Source organism: Sorex araneus, chromosome X, assembly GCF_027595985.1.
Source record: "Sorex araneus isolate mSorAra2 chromosome X, mSorAra2.pri, whole genome shotgun sequence".
Taxonomy (NCBI): domain Eukaryota; kingdom Metazoa; phylum Chordata; class Mammalia; order Eulipotyphla; family Soricidae; genus Sorex; species Sorex araneus.
In genome coordinates, this window is record NC_073313.1 from 371,321,882 (window position 1) to 371,338,486 (window position 16,605).

Genomic DNA, 16,605 nt, shown 5'->3' on the forward strand with positions numbered 1-16,605 from the left:
AACCAGCAGGGACCGGAGTGATAGCACAGTGGGGAGGGTATTTGCCTTGCATGCGGCCGACCCAGGTTCGATCCCCAGCATCTCATATGGTTCCTCAAGCAGCACCAGGAGTGATTCCTGAGTTGCAGAGCCAGGAGTCACCTCCGAGCATTGCCGGGTGTGACCCAAAGAGCAAAAAAAAAAAAAAAGAAGAACCAGGAGTAGCTTCTGAGTACTGCCAGGTGTGACCTGAAAAAACTAAAGAGAGAAGGGAGGAATGAAAACAATGCGTGAAAACTCTTGAAATACATCTGTTCAGGAACGGCCCATCATTCGATTTGTCCCTCACCCAGACCTGAAGTGAGGTCATCTTAAAGACAGAATTTCATTTCTCCAAGAGATAAACCTATCTGGCCATTTTGTGCATGGAAAGACCCAAATGCGCATCATTCAAATTTGTAAAACAGCCAATTGTGCTAAGTGTGACGGAGACATTTAATGAAAGAATTCCTCTCGCGGGTATTTTCCAAAAGGGAACATTTGTTTCTCAAGATTGCCCTGATTTATCTTGGTGGGGGTGAAGGTGTCTATGTTTGGGGCCACCCGGCAGTGCTCAGGGCTTGGCTCTGTGCCAGGGACAGTCAGTGGTGCTGGAGAGCAATTGGGTTTACCTGTGTCCAAGGGAAGAGCCCTGCCGCTGTACTATCTCCCTGGCCCTGAGTTTTTACATTTCTGTTTGTTTGTTCTTGGGCCATGCCCTGTGGTACTCGGGGGTACTCCTGGCAGTGCCCAGGGGCCCGTGCGATGAGCCTCGGCCTCCTGCACGCACAGTGCCGTCAGCCCGTTGAGCTCTCTCCAGCCTAGCCCGACTCTCTTTAGCACGGCACGAGGGGAAACCACAATTTGCCTGTAATTTGAAAGCGGGCAAGCCCACCTCAGACAGCCCGCTTGCTTCCTCTTTCCTCGCTGGCTCGCGCACTTGGCTGCAGGGCTCCCAGGCGCCTTTGGGTAGGATTCCTTGGGGCTCCACACTTCTGTGGGGTCAGGGATCCCAAATAGGACCACCCAGACTCTGTTTCTACTTGACCGAGGAGCCCCCTGGCGCTGTGCCTTCAAGGTGGGGAACTCTCCCAGCCGGGCTGTCTCCAGGGCCCACGTCAGTTTTCTTCAAAGGTGCTTTTGCCAGCTTCCCAGGGGGCACACGCTAGACGTGAGTCACCCCTGCGGCTCGTCACAGCTCGGCCTGCCCCAGGGAAACTCTTCACTCGTGGAATCGCCTCTGCTGCTCAGGGCAGACCTGGAGCCTCAGGGCGGCTCCTGGCAACCCGGTGGGCAGCTGGCGTTCACAGAGACTCCGCTCTCGTCGCCGCGCCCACGGGGACACAGGAGTCACCACAGCCCATTGCACGGCAGGTGAGACTGACCATTCTTCTGCTCCACTTCTAAGAACCACTTTCCCAGGAATCTCACTCGCAAAGCAATATTCTCTTTATTTTTAGCCACAGTGATCATTTTTGCTCACCTGAAGAAGATTCAGCTACTGAGCTGGATGGCGGGTGCTGGCTCCGGGAGGGCAGAGGGTTGCGCTGCTAGTCTTGCGTGCTGTCGAGCACCAGAGATGATTCTGTCCCCCCAGCACTGCCAGAAGTGGCCCCTGGGCACAGAGCCAGGAGTCGCTGAGTACCACCAGGGGTGGCCCAACCCCCACCAAAAAAAATCTCAAATACAAAACCACAAAACCAAAAGTACTTGCATCACCACATGCCATTGCATGTCTTACAATATAAAGAATAACTAAAGTGTGTTTGAGGGCTGGCGTGATAGTCCAGTGGGTAAGGCACTTGCTCTGCACGCGGCTGGCCCGGGTTCAGTCCCAGCTTCCCATATGGTCTCCTGAGCCCCCACCAGGCTCTTCCTAAGCGCCAAGCCAGAAGTAACCCCTGAACATCACCAGGTGTGGCCCAAAAACCTACTTAGATATAGATATAGATCAGTTTTTAAAACTTCCTCTCCTGTGTGTTTTGTTTGGGGAGTTCTCAGGGCTTCCTCCAGGTCTGTGCTCAGGGATCTTGAGGGCTTGAGGAGCCACATGTAGATGCTGGGATTCGAGCTGTAGGAGCACATTCTGAGAAGCACTCGCTGACTATGTGAAAACCATGCCCCTTCCTCGCTGAACTATCTCTCTGACCCCTTAAAAGCATTAAAAATAATAACAATAAATAAATTGGGGCCGGAGTGATAGCACAGCGGAGAGGGCATTTGCCTTGCATGCAGCCGACCCGGGTTCGATTCCTCCGTCCCTCTTGAGAGCCTAGCAAGCTACCGAGAGTATCCCGTCCACATGGCAGAGACTGGCAAGCTCCCTGTGGCGTATTCAATACAACGAAAACAGTAACAACAAGTCTCACAATGGAGACATTACTGGTGCCCACTTGAGAAAATCAATAGGGCATTTGCCTTGCACACGGCCAACCGGGGTTCGATTCCCAGCATCCCATATGGTCCTCCAAGCACTGTCAGGAGTAATTCCTGAGTGCAGAGCCAGGAGTAACCCCTGTGCATCACGGGGTGTGACCCAAAAAGAAAAAAAAAAGAAAAAGATCTCCAGAGGAAAGGGGTGGACCAAGCTGGTGATAGTCATGGCTCCCCCCAGCATCCGAGACGGGGGAGATGTCGGGGCAGGTCCCGCGTTGGCACTCAGCACACACAGTGTTAGGAACTGATGAGTGGCAAGGCTGGAGGCCCACTCCCGCAGGGGCTAGGGACCCTGTGAGTCCAAACTGTGAAGGAGAGGTGAGCAAAGCTTTTATCTTCCTGCCGTACAGAGGAATCTCCTGGTTGCAGCCATCTCTCGCCAGGGCCTCGAGGCCGTTGTTGACCCGTGCTGGGGGCTGCTGGTCACCCGGAGGCACGTCGGTAAAAGGCTTTCTTTGTCCTTTATGCGCTTCAACTTTTACCCACAGGCTTTTATTCCCTAGTGATTAAAAATTCAGGGGCCAACCCATTGATTTGTCCCTTGACTCCCTGTGCAATTTGACAAAAACATTGCCTTGCCAAGATGTTTATCTCTGACCTTTGATGTTTGTCTCCTACCCGTCACCTTGGGAGATATCCGAGCAGACCGTGGGAAGAGCAGGAACCCTGAAATCACTTGGGGCCGCTGAGGCAGCTGCAGGGTGTGCATTCGTGTTGTTCACGGCCTGAGTCCATCCCTGGTGCCACTCCCCCCACCCCCAGCACCTCTGGGGGCCCCCGGGGACCCTTAGAACTGCCAGGTGTGATGCTGGTGGACCCCTGCATGCTGGATTTAAACAGCATAACCAAGCTGAGTACTGCTGGTGTGCCCCTACCCCAAATCCTGAAATCATTAAGAATGACAGTGATAGGGGACTGGAGCGATAGCACAGCGGGGAGGGCGTTTGCCTTGCACTCGGCCAACCCGGGTTCAAATTCCAGCACCCCATATGGTTCCCTGAGCACCGCCAGGGGTGATTCCTGAGTGCATGACCCAGGAGTGACTCTGTGCATTGCTGGGTGTGACCCAAAAAGCAAAAAAAAAAAAAAAAAAAAGAATGACAATGATAAGTGGGAAGGGCATTTGCCTTGCACTCAGCTGACCCGGTTCGATTCCCAGCATCCCATAGGGTCCCCCAAGCACCACCAGGAGTAATTCCTGAGTGCAGAGCCAGGAGGAACCCCTGAGCATCGCCGGGTGTGACCCAAAAAGAAAAAGAAGAAAAGAAAAGAAAAGAAAAAGAAGAATGACCACATAAGGGAGCAGAGCACTAGCGGAGCATGTAGGGCACTGGCCCAGCTGCAGTGATCCCTGAGGGAGCCAGGAGTGAGCCCCCAAAACAAGCAAGATTACCACTTACTTCAAGAAGATTTTGGACAGAGGGGAATGGGAGGTGGGGTGCGGTGACACCTTGGGGTGCGGGGTGACATCTTTCATCTTTCACTTGAGGGTGGGGGAGGAGAGCAAGAAAAAAAGAAAGAAAAAACTTTTTGCTCAGAATGCAAAAGGAATTCAGAGTTGTCTCCTCACTGATTGCTATCCTAGGTTTCATTAAGAATTTACCGTGTGGGGGCTGGAGAGATAGCACAGCGGGTAGGGTGTTTGCCTTGCATGTGGCCGACCCGGGTTCAAATCCCAGCATCCCATATGGTCCCCTGAGAATGGCCAGGGGTAATTCCTGAGTGCAGAGCCAGAAGTAACCCCTGTGCATCGCCAGGTGTGACCCAAAAAGCAAAAAAAAAAAAAAAAAATTTACCGTGTGGGGGGCTGGAGCAATAGCACAGCGGGTAGGGCATTTGCCTTGCACGCGGCCGACCCGGGTTCGATTCCCAGCATCCCATATGGTCCCCTGAGCACCGCCAGGGGTGATTCCTGAGTGCAGAGCCAAGAGTAACCCCTGTGCATTGCCGGGTGTGACCCAAAAAGAAAAAAAAAAAAGAATTTACCATGTGGGACTGGAGCAACAACACAGCGGGTAGGGCCCTTGCCCGTGACCAACTCGGGTTCCGTTCCTGGCACGCCATAGGGTCCCCCAAGCACCACCAGGAGTAATTCCTGAGGGCAGAGTCAGGAGTAACCCCAGAGCATAGTCAGGTGTAGCCCAACCCTCCCCCCTCCCCAATTTTCTCTGTGTGTGTGTGTGTGTGTGTGTGTGTGTGTGTGTGTGTGTGTGTGTTTGGTTTCCTCGGGAAAGTTACTAAACATATTTTGACTGCCCGGGTTTATTTCTGGAATGTGACTGGGATTAGCCCGCGTGTCTGCAGAGGACCGGGCTCACTGCTCGAGCCACGAATGTGAGGACAAGTTCAGAGCGAGGGCTCTACCCTTCTGGGAAATGTCCTTCCGTGCTTGCTGGGAAATACCAGAACAGACGGAGAGAAAGCTGCCACTACCCCTGCACCACTGGGAAGAATGAGGCCACTGTCAGCGTTCACACAGCTGTTCTGCAGGATTGAAATCGACCTGGGAAAATCTCAAGCTCATTCTGAAAGCCGATCCGGGGGAGGGGGGAGGTCCGGGGGGCGGGGGAGCAGCCATCGCTGGCCTGCAAACTCCGGAACCTGGAACAGGCAGGACAGGTGTGACCCTGCCTCGGCCGTGGAGCCCGGGGAGCTGGGACTGAAGAAGGGAAAGAGGAAAGGTGTGGCGAGGCGAGCGGGTCCGCTCCCTGCAGCCACTCTGGGGTGCTCCTCTGGGTCTCCCCGCTCAGCCAGGGCGCTCCTCAGTGACAAGGCTCCCCGGGGCTGGGGGGATAGAGCGGGTAGGGGACTTGTTGGCATGCGACCAACCTGGGTTTGGTCCCCGGCATCCCACATGGTTCCCCGAGCACCATCAGGTATGACTCCTGAGTGCAGAGCCAGGAGAAACCCCTGAGCACCACCCGATGTGACCCAAAAACGCAAAAAAAAAAAAAAAAAGTGAAGTCTTTTCCTCTCTGGTGGCTCTGGCCACCGCCCGGCTCAGGGTCCCCTGAGCACACAGGTGTGGCCAGCAGGTGCGGCAGGTCTCTGAGTTACTGTGGAAGCGAGAGCAGCTGAGCTCCAGAGGCATGCGGGGTCACGGGGCAGGGCGTAGCCAGGGACTGGCAGCCAGGCTGGGGGAAGGAATCGCTGTTGGGCCAAAACCCACAAATTTCCAGTGAGAAGACGAATAAATTTGGACTGGAGAAATAGTACAGCAAGCTGGGTGACTGTTTTGCACACGGCCAACCCGGGTTTGATCCCGGGCATCCCATATGGTCACTCAAGCATCACCAGGAGTAATTCCTGAGTGCAGAGCCGGGAGTAACCCCTGAGAGCACAGCCGGGTGTAGCCCAAAAGACAAAATAATAATAATAATAGTAATAAATATTTTAAAAATAGGGGCCGGGGTGATAGCACAGCGGGTAGGACGTTTGCCTTGGGTTCAATCCCCTGGCATCCCACATGGTCCCCCAAGCACCACCAGGAGTAATTCCTGAGTGCAGAGCCAGGAGTAACCCCTGAGCAACGCTCGGTGTGACCCAAAAAGCAAAATAATAATAATAATAATAATAATAATAATTAATTAAAAAATAAATAAAACCAGAAGAGGAATAAGTTCGGGGAACCTACTGCACTGTCTGTTGACTCAGGGACAGTGTGTTGGGGCAAGCTCAGTATTGAAAAGTAGCATCTGGGGCTGAGAGAGAGAGAGAGAGAGAGAGAGAGAGAGAGGGAGAGAGAGGGAGAGAGAGAGAGGGAGAAGGAACAGCAGGGAAGGTGCTGCCTTGCACGTGGCGGACTCGGGTTCAATCCCTGGCAGGGGGGCGTTCCTGAGGGCAGAGCCTGGAGTGAACCCTGAGCACCACTGGGTGTGGCCCAAAAACCAAAGCAACAAACAAAAGCCCACATCTGGGACAATGAGAACCCCACACACCGTGTACTTTGTTAAACACGGTGCTGCTTAATAATTCAGTAAACAGGGGAGACAATCACCCCCGGGACAAGGAGACAGGAAGCGCGTTGGCAGGTCCGGGAACAAAGCTCAGACACCAAGGCCAGGACCATCACTTTCCCAGCGCCAGGGGAAGAATCTCTTGTTTCGGACATTTGGATACTTCGAAACGCACCTTCGTGTTGAAGAAATGAGACCCCCCAGACCTGTGCCAAGTCGTCAGCGTGGAAATGAAACTGAAAAGTGGAGTCCTGCCCCCTGCGGATCAATAGCATCCTCTTAGCAGGCAGAGGACGGCACGTTCTCCTTTCTATTTTTATTGAATGCTCATAGATAATACATTGCATTGCCCAAACACCGCGCCACTGTTAAAATACCAGCAGCAGAGCCCTCCTCGCCTGCCCCTGCTCTCCGTGACCCCAAAGGACGGGTCATCGATCTCAGCCTTTTCCCCGGCAGCCTCTAGAGCATTGCTTCCACTCAGAAACAAGGCTTAACTTTGTCCCCTCCCTGTTTCATACTTATAATAAAAGACTCTAACCATTTCCCCTGCAACTTAAGTTTTCACTTAGTAGACTTGGAAGGTCTTTCTCAGTCAATCTAAAAAGCACCCACCCTCCACTCCAGCAGCTCTGCCGGACTGCAAAGTGTGTCTGTGCTGTGAGTGGTGGAGTAAGACTTGTGCTAATTGACATTAATGTTGTTCCCAAGGTTTTTCTGTTATGTTTTGAGTTTTGGCCACACCCTCAGCTCTCCGGGCTTACTCCTGGCTCTGTGCTCAGGGCTCACTGCTGAAGGTCCTGGGAATCAAACCCGAGTCAGCAGCATGCGGGCGGGAACCTCACCCACTTTCTGTCTTTCCGACTTAGCATTCTGCTTGGAAAGAACTGCAATGAGCACTGTTTCCCAGACTCCCGCAGGGCGCTATCTGCAGCCAGACTTCTGGCCACGTACAGCCAGCACTGCCGGGCCTCAAGGGGACAGCCTGGTGCCACTGGGGCTGCCCTTCCCTCCCTGCCGCCTCCTCTGGGAAGCACCAACACTCCTTTCCTGAACGCTTCATGGAACCACAACACGTCCAGATTTCAGTTTTGCAAAAAGAAATTGTGGGGGGTCTGAGGGAGACGAAATCATTCATCTGTCAACACTAATTTTTCTCTCTGGGCACATGGAACTAAAGGGTCTGACTACTCTGAAGCTTCCTTAACCTTTTCCAAAGAAATTTCTTTTTTTTTTTTTGGGGGGGGGTCACACCTGGCGATGCACAGGGGTTACTCCTGGCTCTTGCACTCAGGAATTACTCCTGGCGGTGCTCAGGGGACCATATGGGATGCTGGGAATCGAACCCCGGTCGGGCGCGTGCAAGGCAAACGCCCTACCTGCTGCGCTATCGCTCCAGCCCTCCAAAGAAATTTCTTGTGAGGGAGAAGTGGCAGAACAATAGTACCCCAGGTAGGGTGTTTGTTTGCTTGCATTTGATCCCGGCATCCCAGATGGTCCCCGAGCACCACCAGGAGTAATTCCTGAGTGCAGAGCCTAGAGTGACCCCTGAGCATCACTGGGTGTGACCATCCTCCCCCCCATGAAAAAAAATTTTTTTGGTGTTTGGGTCACACTTGTCTATGCTCAGGTTCATCCCGGCAGGACTCAGGGGGCCTGGGGGTACCAGGGGATTAAGCCTGGGCCAGCCTCATGCAAGGCATGTGCCCTGCCTGATGTACTATCTCTCGGCCCCTGCCTTTTCAACATTTTATTTGTTTGTTTGCTTGTCTGTATTTTGCTTTTGGGGCTACATCCAGCGATGCACAGGGGTTACTCCTGGCTCTGCACTCAGGAATTACCCCTGGCGGTGCTCAGGGGACCATATGGGATGCTGGGAATCGAACCCAGGTCGGCCGCATGCAAGGCAAGCGCCCTACCCGCTGTACTATTGCTCCAGCCCCCTAAAATGTCTTACTTTGTTTTGTTTTGTTACAATGAGGTCATACTTGGCATTGCTCAGGGGCTACTCCTGGCTTTGTGCTCGGGGGTCAGTCCTGGAAGAACCCGGGCTCCTGCATGGTGCCAGGAATCCAACCCCGCCCACCACGTGTGAGGCAAACACCCTCTGTCCCGTGTCTCTGGCGCAAGCATATGTCTTTCGTTTTGGGACGCAGGCTCTGACAAGGCTGATCCGGCCCAGCCGGAACCTTCAGTCGGCCAAGGTGAGATAACCAGACCAGTTCTGGGCTCACCTCCTCCTTTAAAACATAATAATAGTGGGGCTGGGGAGATAGGACAGCGGGCAGCGCGTTTGCCGGATGCCCGAGATGTCCTGTGGTCCCCCCGCATGGCTAGGAGCGACTGCTCAGTGCAGAGCCGGGAGGAGACCCTGAGCACCCCTGGGTGTGGCCCCAAAACAAACAAACAAACAAACAAACAAATGCTGACTTGTGCTTTTCGTTTTGGTTTGTGTATATTGGTCAGTGCTCAGTACTCCCAATTCTGCGTTTTGGTTTGTGTACATTGGTCAGTGCTCAGTACTCCCAATTCCGAGTTTTGGTTTGTGTAATTGGTCAGTGCTCAGTACTCCCAATTCTGCGGCAGTGCTCAGGAACCAGGAGGTTACTCGATGGAAGCCAGGACCGTGCCCAGCTGGTGAACCATCTCTCTGGCCTGGAGCTGATTTTTTCCCTATTGTTTGTTTTGGGGCCATACCCAGCTATTTCTAGGCCCTGCTCAGGGATCGCTCCCAGTTCTGCTCGGGAACCAACCGTATGGGGAGCATGGCAGGTGTCTTAACCCTTTTACTATCTCTCCGGCCCACTGGAGGCATTCTGAAGTGCTCACATAGACAGTGCTCTCGGGCACATTTAATTCTTCACAGTGACTTCGTGTCTGTTTGAGACTCCAGGCCATCTGTCCCGGCCATGGGCTCCTCCCCATCCCCCACACTCCCTGCCCCATCTCACACCAAGTGTCTTATTTCAGGTGAGAAAGTAGGTTCCGGGCGTTTCCTGCCATTATCAGGAAGCTTCCCTGCTTGACTGCAAGCTGACCTTTGCTGTGATCTTAGAACAACGAGGTGACACTCCCCTGGACCCCACTTTCCTGAGGACAAGAACGAGCACGCGTCCATCTGTCCAGCTCCCCCCAGTCCACCATCTCCGCTGTTCGCCCCCAGCCTACGGTGACGGGTGCCGGTGCGTTTGGTAGCGCAGAGGAAGGGGGTGCAGACAGATCCCCAGACAATAGCCACAACCTTTATTCCCGGTCAGAAAAACCCGAGAGGGGAACCCCAGAGTGGGGGCAGGGCGGGCTGGGAGACCACGAAGGGGAACCGAAGCACGAAGACGGTTAACACAAGCACAGGGAATTGTGGGTCTCCCTGGGAAGCTGACAGGCCCCGGAAGCACGGATGGGTGGGACGAAGGGTGGCCGGGAACTCAGCTAACACAACCTCCTAGTGAAGAACAACAGGCCTAGGGATGCTCGGAATAGAGGAGCGATGGTCACAGATCATGGGGCAGCGGCACGCCTCCGGGCACTGCCCTCTGCCACGCCTGGGCGATGCTCGCCTCAAGGAGCACCCCCCGATGTTTCATCCACAGGATCACACCGTCCCGATGGCTCGGGAACAGTGCCCGCGGGGGACCCGGCACTGCCTTCCCGAATGCCCGTGTGGATCTTCAAGACCGACCTCCCACTTCTGCTTTTTCCCTCCTCGCTGCGCTTTGCCTTGGGTGCTGGAGAGACGCCGGGTTGCGTCTTGCCCTGCACGGGGCTCGCCAAGGTCTGATGCCAGCACTGGCTCCCTGAGCACCACCAGGAGTGATCCCGGAGACCTCCCGGTGTGGCCCCCCACAAACGAACACGCAAACAGGTCGCAGAGACTGGGCCGGAGAGATGGCACCGTGGGTAGGGCGCTTGGCTCGGCTCTAACCTGGCTTCAGCCTCCGGGACTGATCCCCTGGCACAGAGCTAGGAGCGAGCCCCGAGCACCGCCAGTTGTGGGCCCCAAACAGACTTTTTTGGCGGTGGGGAGGGCTTTTGCCTTGAGACCCAGCTCAATACCCTGTAACCCCATCCTCTGGGCAGTAAAATCTTCCAATCTCCCTCCCTGCAGGAATGACCGCCGGGAGAGGCCCAGAGAGGGCGGAGAGCTGGTGCCTCAGGCACCCTGAGGTCTCCAGGAGCCCAGTGAGAAAGCCGCCGCCTTGCTGGAGCCAGCTGGGCGGCTGGGCCACCCGGACTCGTGAGCCAGGTGGGTCCTGCCCCTGGACGAACATCTTTAGTTGAGGGCCTTGCTGTGCTGGTGCTTCTCAGCTGTGGCGCTCAGCGGCACCTGGCCACTCACACGTCTCACCCATGCCGCCTGCAGCCCCCAGGGTTCCCCTGCCGCTGGGCTAGCCGGAGCCGCTCTGACACAAGTGGGCAGCCCTGGGGATCGAACTCACCTTCTCACACTTGCAAGGCAGAAGCTTGGGGCTGCAAAGCCATGCCCAAGGCCCTCAAGAACCTTTCAAAGTTGTGTGTGTTACTCCATTACTCCTGGCGGTGCTCGGAAGACCATGTGGGATGCTGGGAATCAAACCCGGGTCAGCCGCGTGCAAGGCAAACACCCTACCTGCTGTGCTATCGCTCCAGCCCCCAAAGTTGTTGTTGTTGTTGTTCTTTTTTAAAAGAGCATTGGGGGCTGGAGCGATGGCACAGCGGGTAGGGCGTTTGCCTTGCACGCGGCCGACCCGGGTCGATTCCCAGCATTCCATATGGTCTGAGCACCGCCAGGAGTAATTCCTGAGTGCAGAGCCAGGAGTAACCCCTGTGCATCGCCGGGTGTGACCCAAAAAAGAGAAGAAAAAAAAGCATTGGCATCAGGAAAAAATAGTAAAAAGCGAGATGAATCTCTGAAAGATTGTTCTGGAGAACCCTGTCCATGAAGCTGCCGAATGTCCAGGGTGCCCTTTGCTCTCGCTCAGTCCTGGACCAAGTGCCAAGTGCATGGGAGCCGAGCCCGGTACCGAGAATCTCGGCCCTCGTTCTGAGCGTGACCTTTCTCCCGGCCATGTGCGGTTTTGCTAGACTAGCGAGTCCATCAAGATCAAGACGCAGCTCGCCAGGCCGGGCGGAAGCTGTGCTCGCAACCTGCAGCCAGAGCAGGCTGCAGACGTGTCTGCTGACGCTGGGTCGCATCTTATTTAAGTGACATCCTGGCGAAGGAAACCACAGATTCGAAGTGTACCGTCTCCTTTCTCTGGAACAGCCTAGTGAAGAAGCTGTAGAATCTCACCAGGGGAAAAACTTACCGAGCATTTCCTTGAGGGGAAAGTTCCCTGCGGGGGCACCAGTGATTTTCCCCTCTTTGGGGAATTCTGATCATTGTTTTTGTCATAACTAGAATCATAATTGTTTTATAAACCAAACCCCCTTTTTTCTATTGAATCACCATGAGACAGAGCGTTACAAAATTGATCATGAGGGCTGGAGAGATAGCACAGCGGGTAGGGCGTTTGCCTTGCACGCGGCCGACCCGGGTTCGAATCCCAGCATCCCATATGGTCCCCCTGAGCACCGCCAGGGGTAATTCCTGAGTGCATGAGCCAGGAATGACCCCTGTGCATCGCCGGGTGTGACCCAAAAAGCAAAAAAAAAAAAAAAAAAAAAAAAATTGATCATGGTTGCATTTCAATCATACAATGCTCTAGAACCCATCCCTCCACCAGTGCTGAACCTTTTCTGAGCTTCCTGCTTGAGGAAGAGGGAGAGATAAAGGGAGAGAAGAAATTTTTTTTTTCTTTTTGGGTCACACCCGGCGATGCACAGGGGTTACTCCTGGCTCTGCACTCAGGAATTACTCCTGGCGGTGCTCAGGGGACCATATGGGATGCTGGGATTTGAACCCGGGTCGGCCGCGTGCAAGGCAAACTCCCTACCCGCTGTGCTATCGCTCCAGCCCCGAGGGAAGAAAATATTTTAAATTCAAAGAAATGACAAAGAATGAAGGAGTTCAGTCACTTGCCTTGCATGCAGGTGACCCTAGTTTGATCTCTGGTACCACATACGGTCCCCTGGATACTGCCTCAGGGGTGATCCCTGAGCTCGGAGCCTGGCCCTGAGTCAGTCCAGAACACACCAAATGTGACCCCCCACCACCCCTGCTGCAACAAAGAAATAAAGTTTCAGACATTGAAATAAAGGAGGGAATGTGATAGATTTGAGAACCCGATCTGGCACAGACAGAGGAACAGAGATGAGTAAAGTGAAGGAAATAGAGAGGCTTATTGGGGTACGCTCCCTGACAGAGTTCCTGACCCTCTGATGAGGCTGCGGTCGAGCCATGCCCTGGGGAGACTAACGGGGCCTTTGAGTGGGAAAAGAGAACAGAGACCGTGGGCCTGATGTGCTTGGCCCGGCCTCTGTCGGCAGGGGACGGATGTGAGGAAGGACGGGGTGCAGCCCGGGGGCTCCCTGTCTTCCGTGCTGGGGATGGGGTGATCCCTGATTCCGGGAATGTCACTATTTCATCGGTCAGCTGCCAGTGGGTCCTGAGCAAACCTCACAGCCCGTTAGAAGGGAAAGATGGGTTTCGAGGCAGAACGCACAAACCGGACAAAGGATGGCCTCACGGGAGAGTTTGCGGGCCTGAGAGGTACCTGTTTTGTTCAGAAGCAAGTTACATATACACAAACTACCTGTAGGCAACACCGGGCGTGATTCCGCAGCCACGATTCATCACTCATTTATTTATTTTCTTGGTTGTTAAAAAGTTTTCCCCTGACACTTTATTAATCGCTCGTTTAATATTAATTAAAAAGAAATAAAAAGGAATGGCTTCAGAATAAGTAATGCAAAGGGCATTTTGTTTGTTCGTTTTGGGGCCACACCTGGCAGTACTCAGAGGTTACTCCTGGCTCTGAGGTTACTCCTGAGGTTACTCAGGAGCCTCTCCCGGCAGTGCTCAGGGCACCGTGTGGGGTGCTGGGGACTGAACCTGCCTTGGCCGCCTGCAAGGCAGCTGCCCTCCCTGCTGCTCTCTCTCCGGCCCCAGGGCAGAGGGTTTTTATACGACTCCATCTCAAAGATGCTCTCGTCTCCCGACTCAGAGACAGTGCTCGCCTTGCACAGGCCCGAGCCCAGTTTGATCCCTGGGGCCCCGTAGGGTCCCCTGAGCACCTCCAGGTCTGACCCCTGAGCAGGGAAACAAGGGCCACTGCAGCGGCCGCCCTCGTCTGAGCGCGAGCCGCCTTGGAGCTCTGCCTTCCAGAGCCGGGAGCAGTGGGGGCTGGTCCTGACGCTGGTCGGTGGGCGGGACGGGGCGTCGCCAGCAGCCCAGCTGTCCGCCGGCCTGGCCCCTGCGGTGGCCGAGCAGACAGGCCGCAGCCGCGCTGGGGGGGCTGAGCAGAAAGCAGAAACCACACTGGCCGTGCTTCGGGGACACCGGCCGCTCGCTGCAGTTCCTGTTTCTCGGTCCCACGGGAACCTGCCCGCTCCCCGGGAAACTCAGGCTGCTCGACAGCGAGTCCAGGTGAAGGCGACATCGTTCAGCTCGCGCTGACGCGGGACAACGGCAAACTGCGACAGCTTCCAGCAATTACTCCGTTCTCCTGAAAAGTACTTACCATGGTAACCCCTGCTCCAAACCGCTCTCCAGGAGACGCGCAGGGGCAGAGCGGGGGCAGGAAAACGCGCCTCCAGACACCTACTGTTCAGCTGAGAACCCAAACAGGCTGCACACGGTTCCCCCCAGCCCCCCCACCCTGACCTGTGGCCTGTGACCTGGGCTCCCCCTCACAGCCCCTCACACCTACTCCCCTGTGACCTGTGACCTGTGACCTGGGCTCCCCCTCACAGCCCCTCACACCCATTCCCCTGTGACCTGTGACCTGTGACCTGGGCTCCCCATCACAGCCCCTCACACCCACTCCCCTGTGACCTGTGACCTGTGACCTGGGCTCCCCCTCACAGCCCCTCACACCCACTCCCCTGTGACCTGTGACCTGGGCTCCCCCTCACAGCCCCTCACACCCACTCCCCTGTGACCTGTGACCTGTGACCTGGGCTCCCCATCACAGCCCCTCACACCCACGCCCTGCCTGTGACCTGTGACCTGTGACCTGGGCTCCCCCTCACAGCCCCTCACAGCCACTCCCCTATGACCTGTGACCTGTGATCCCCACGCGCAGCCCCTCACAGCCGCCGTTTTCTCCTGTGGCTGAGCGGGATCCTCACAGCCCACCTGCCATAGCGGATTATGCTTGGGATGGCGGATCCTGCTTCATTCCCGCCGGCTCTGTCCTGAGAGTTCTGGAAGGTTCCCAGACAGTTTTGATGTAGGCAGGTAGATAGGGAAAGGCCCTTGGCAATGAAAATTGAGATTTAACAGAGTCTCTGGGCAGGAGACTCTTAAGACTTGCAGATTCAAGAAAACAAAACACACGGAGGAAACCATCAGTGGACCCTGAGGATAATGGGCCCCTCCCCAGGAGGGTCCCCAAAGAAGGCCAGCACCACTCCCAACCTCCCTGGTAACCTTAGCAACAGACTTCTACCTGGAAAGAAGCCCCACGTGGGGGCAGGGTGAAGAAACCCTATAACAGACACCTTGAACAAAGGAAGCGCCGCATATGCTGCCTGAGCCCATGTGCTGCTTGTGCCCACGTGGCCGAGCACACGTGTCGCCCCCATCTCCCCTCCTGAGATGTGTACTTTCATGCTCTCATACTTTCGTGTCTAAAGCTCGGTTATGTGTAGGGGCTTCCTCCACCCTTGGAGAAGCTCGCGTTCTCTCTTCAGCACATTACTCTTCCCTCTCGCTCCCTTTCTTATCCCTTCCTCCTAGCCTCAGAAACCTCTAAATAAAATCTGTTTACTTCACTGCTTGTCTACTCCTGAGATTCTTTTCCGCGAGCGAGACAAGAACCCAGTAACCCTGGGTCCCGGGTAGTAGAGGCGGCTGGGGAGAAAGTGACCGTCTCTCTCCTCCCCGCTTCACGCAAGTCACCCGTGGGACCCCCCGACATCAGTTTGACTGAGAAACGGAGACCTGAGCAGTGCGGGGAGGCCCCTCTGTCCTGGCTTGCTGCAGGGTGGCGAGTTCCGGAGTCCCTTCCACCAGCGTCACCCAGGCTCCTCCCGGCTCCAATCCCCTGAGCCCACGCCAGGGAAGCGAGAAAACGGAGGAAGCAGAGCCAGAGCGGGCTGCCGGCAGCACCCGCCCCCGCCCCGCACGGCCCTTGGGAGTAAGGGAGCGGCAGTCAGGGCCTCCGACACCCAGGCCGTGCCTTCCAGAAGGCGGCCGCGCCTGGCGTCCAGTGCTCGTGAGCTCAGGGAGAAGGGGCACGGCCCCATGAGTGCTCGTGAGTGCGGGGATGCGAGCACCCGCCCACATAAGGCGCCAGGAGCCTCGCGGCTCACCCACGCACGCCTCCACTCTAAGCCCCTCGTCCAAGTGGAAACTCAAGCTCAGGAAAACCACTGAGCCTGCCCAAACCACACGCTCGCAGCAGGAAGTGCCAGCCGAGGCAGGAGAGAGAGAGAGGGGGGGGGAGAAAGAGAGAGGGGGAGAGAGAGGGGGAGAAAGAGAGAGGGGGAGAGAGAGGAGAGAGAGAGAGAGAGAGAGAGAGAGAGAGAGAGCACGCTTAAGAATGCACTCCCGGGGCCAGAGACGCCACCGAGGCAGAGCTATTGGGGACAGACAGGGGGTCCCCAGTCCTGCAGAAACAGGGTCCACAGGGAGGCCCCAACCCAGGGCCCGCCGGGCGCTCTCCTGCTGTCCTGCAGCTGCGCAGGCGCTGCCCTTACTGGCCCAGAAAGATGCCACCCGAGAGCAACCATGGGAGGTGGCAGGTTCACAGGAAGGGGCTCAGCAAAGGTGCAGGACCCAGGACTAAGCCTGCCTGCGGCTTGCTTCTGTAAAGACCGCTGTTCTATTGGCCGCGCCCTTGGCGTCAGGGAAGGAGAGGAGGGTAGGGGGGTGAAGAGTGAGGAGCACCGTGGCCTGGCGCAGAGCCTGGAAGCTCTTCTCTGTCCTTCACAGAAGCCCCTGGGCCCAGTGATGCCAGAAGGGCTTGTGTAGCGGCTCCATGGCAATGAGGCTCCGGATTGTGTCTGGACACGTTTGCAGAAACCACTTAGTGGGTTTGTTGTTCTGTGTGTGTGTGTGTGTGTGTGTGTGTGTGTGTGTGTGTGTGTGTGTGTTTGAGCAGCTAATTTGGGG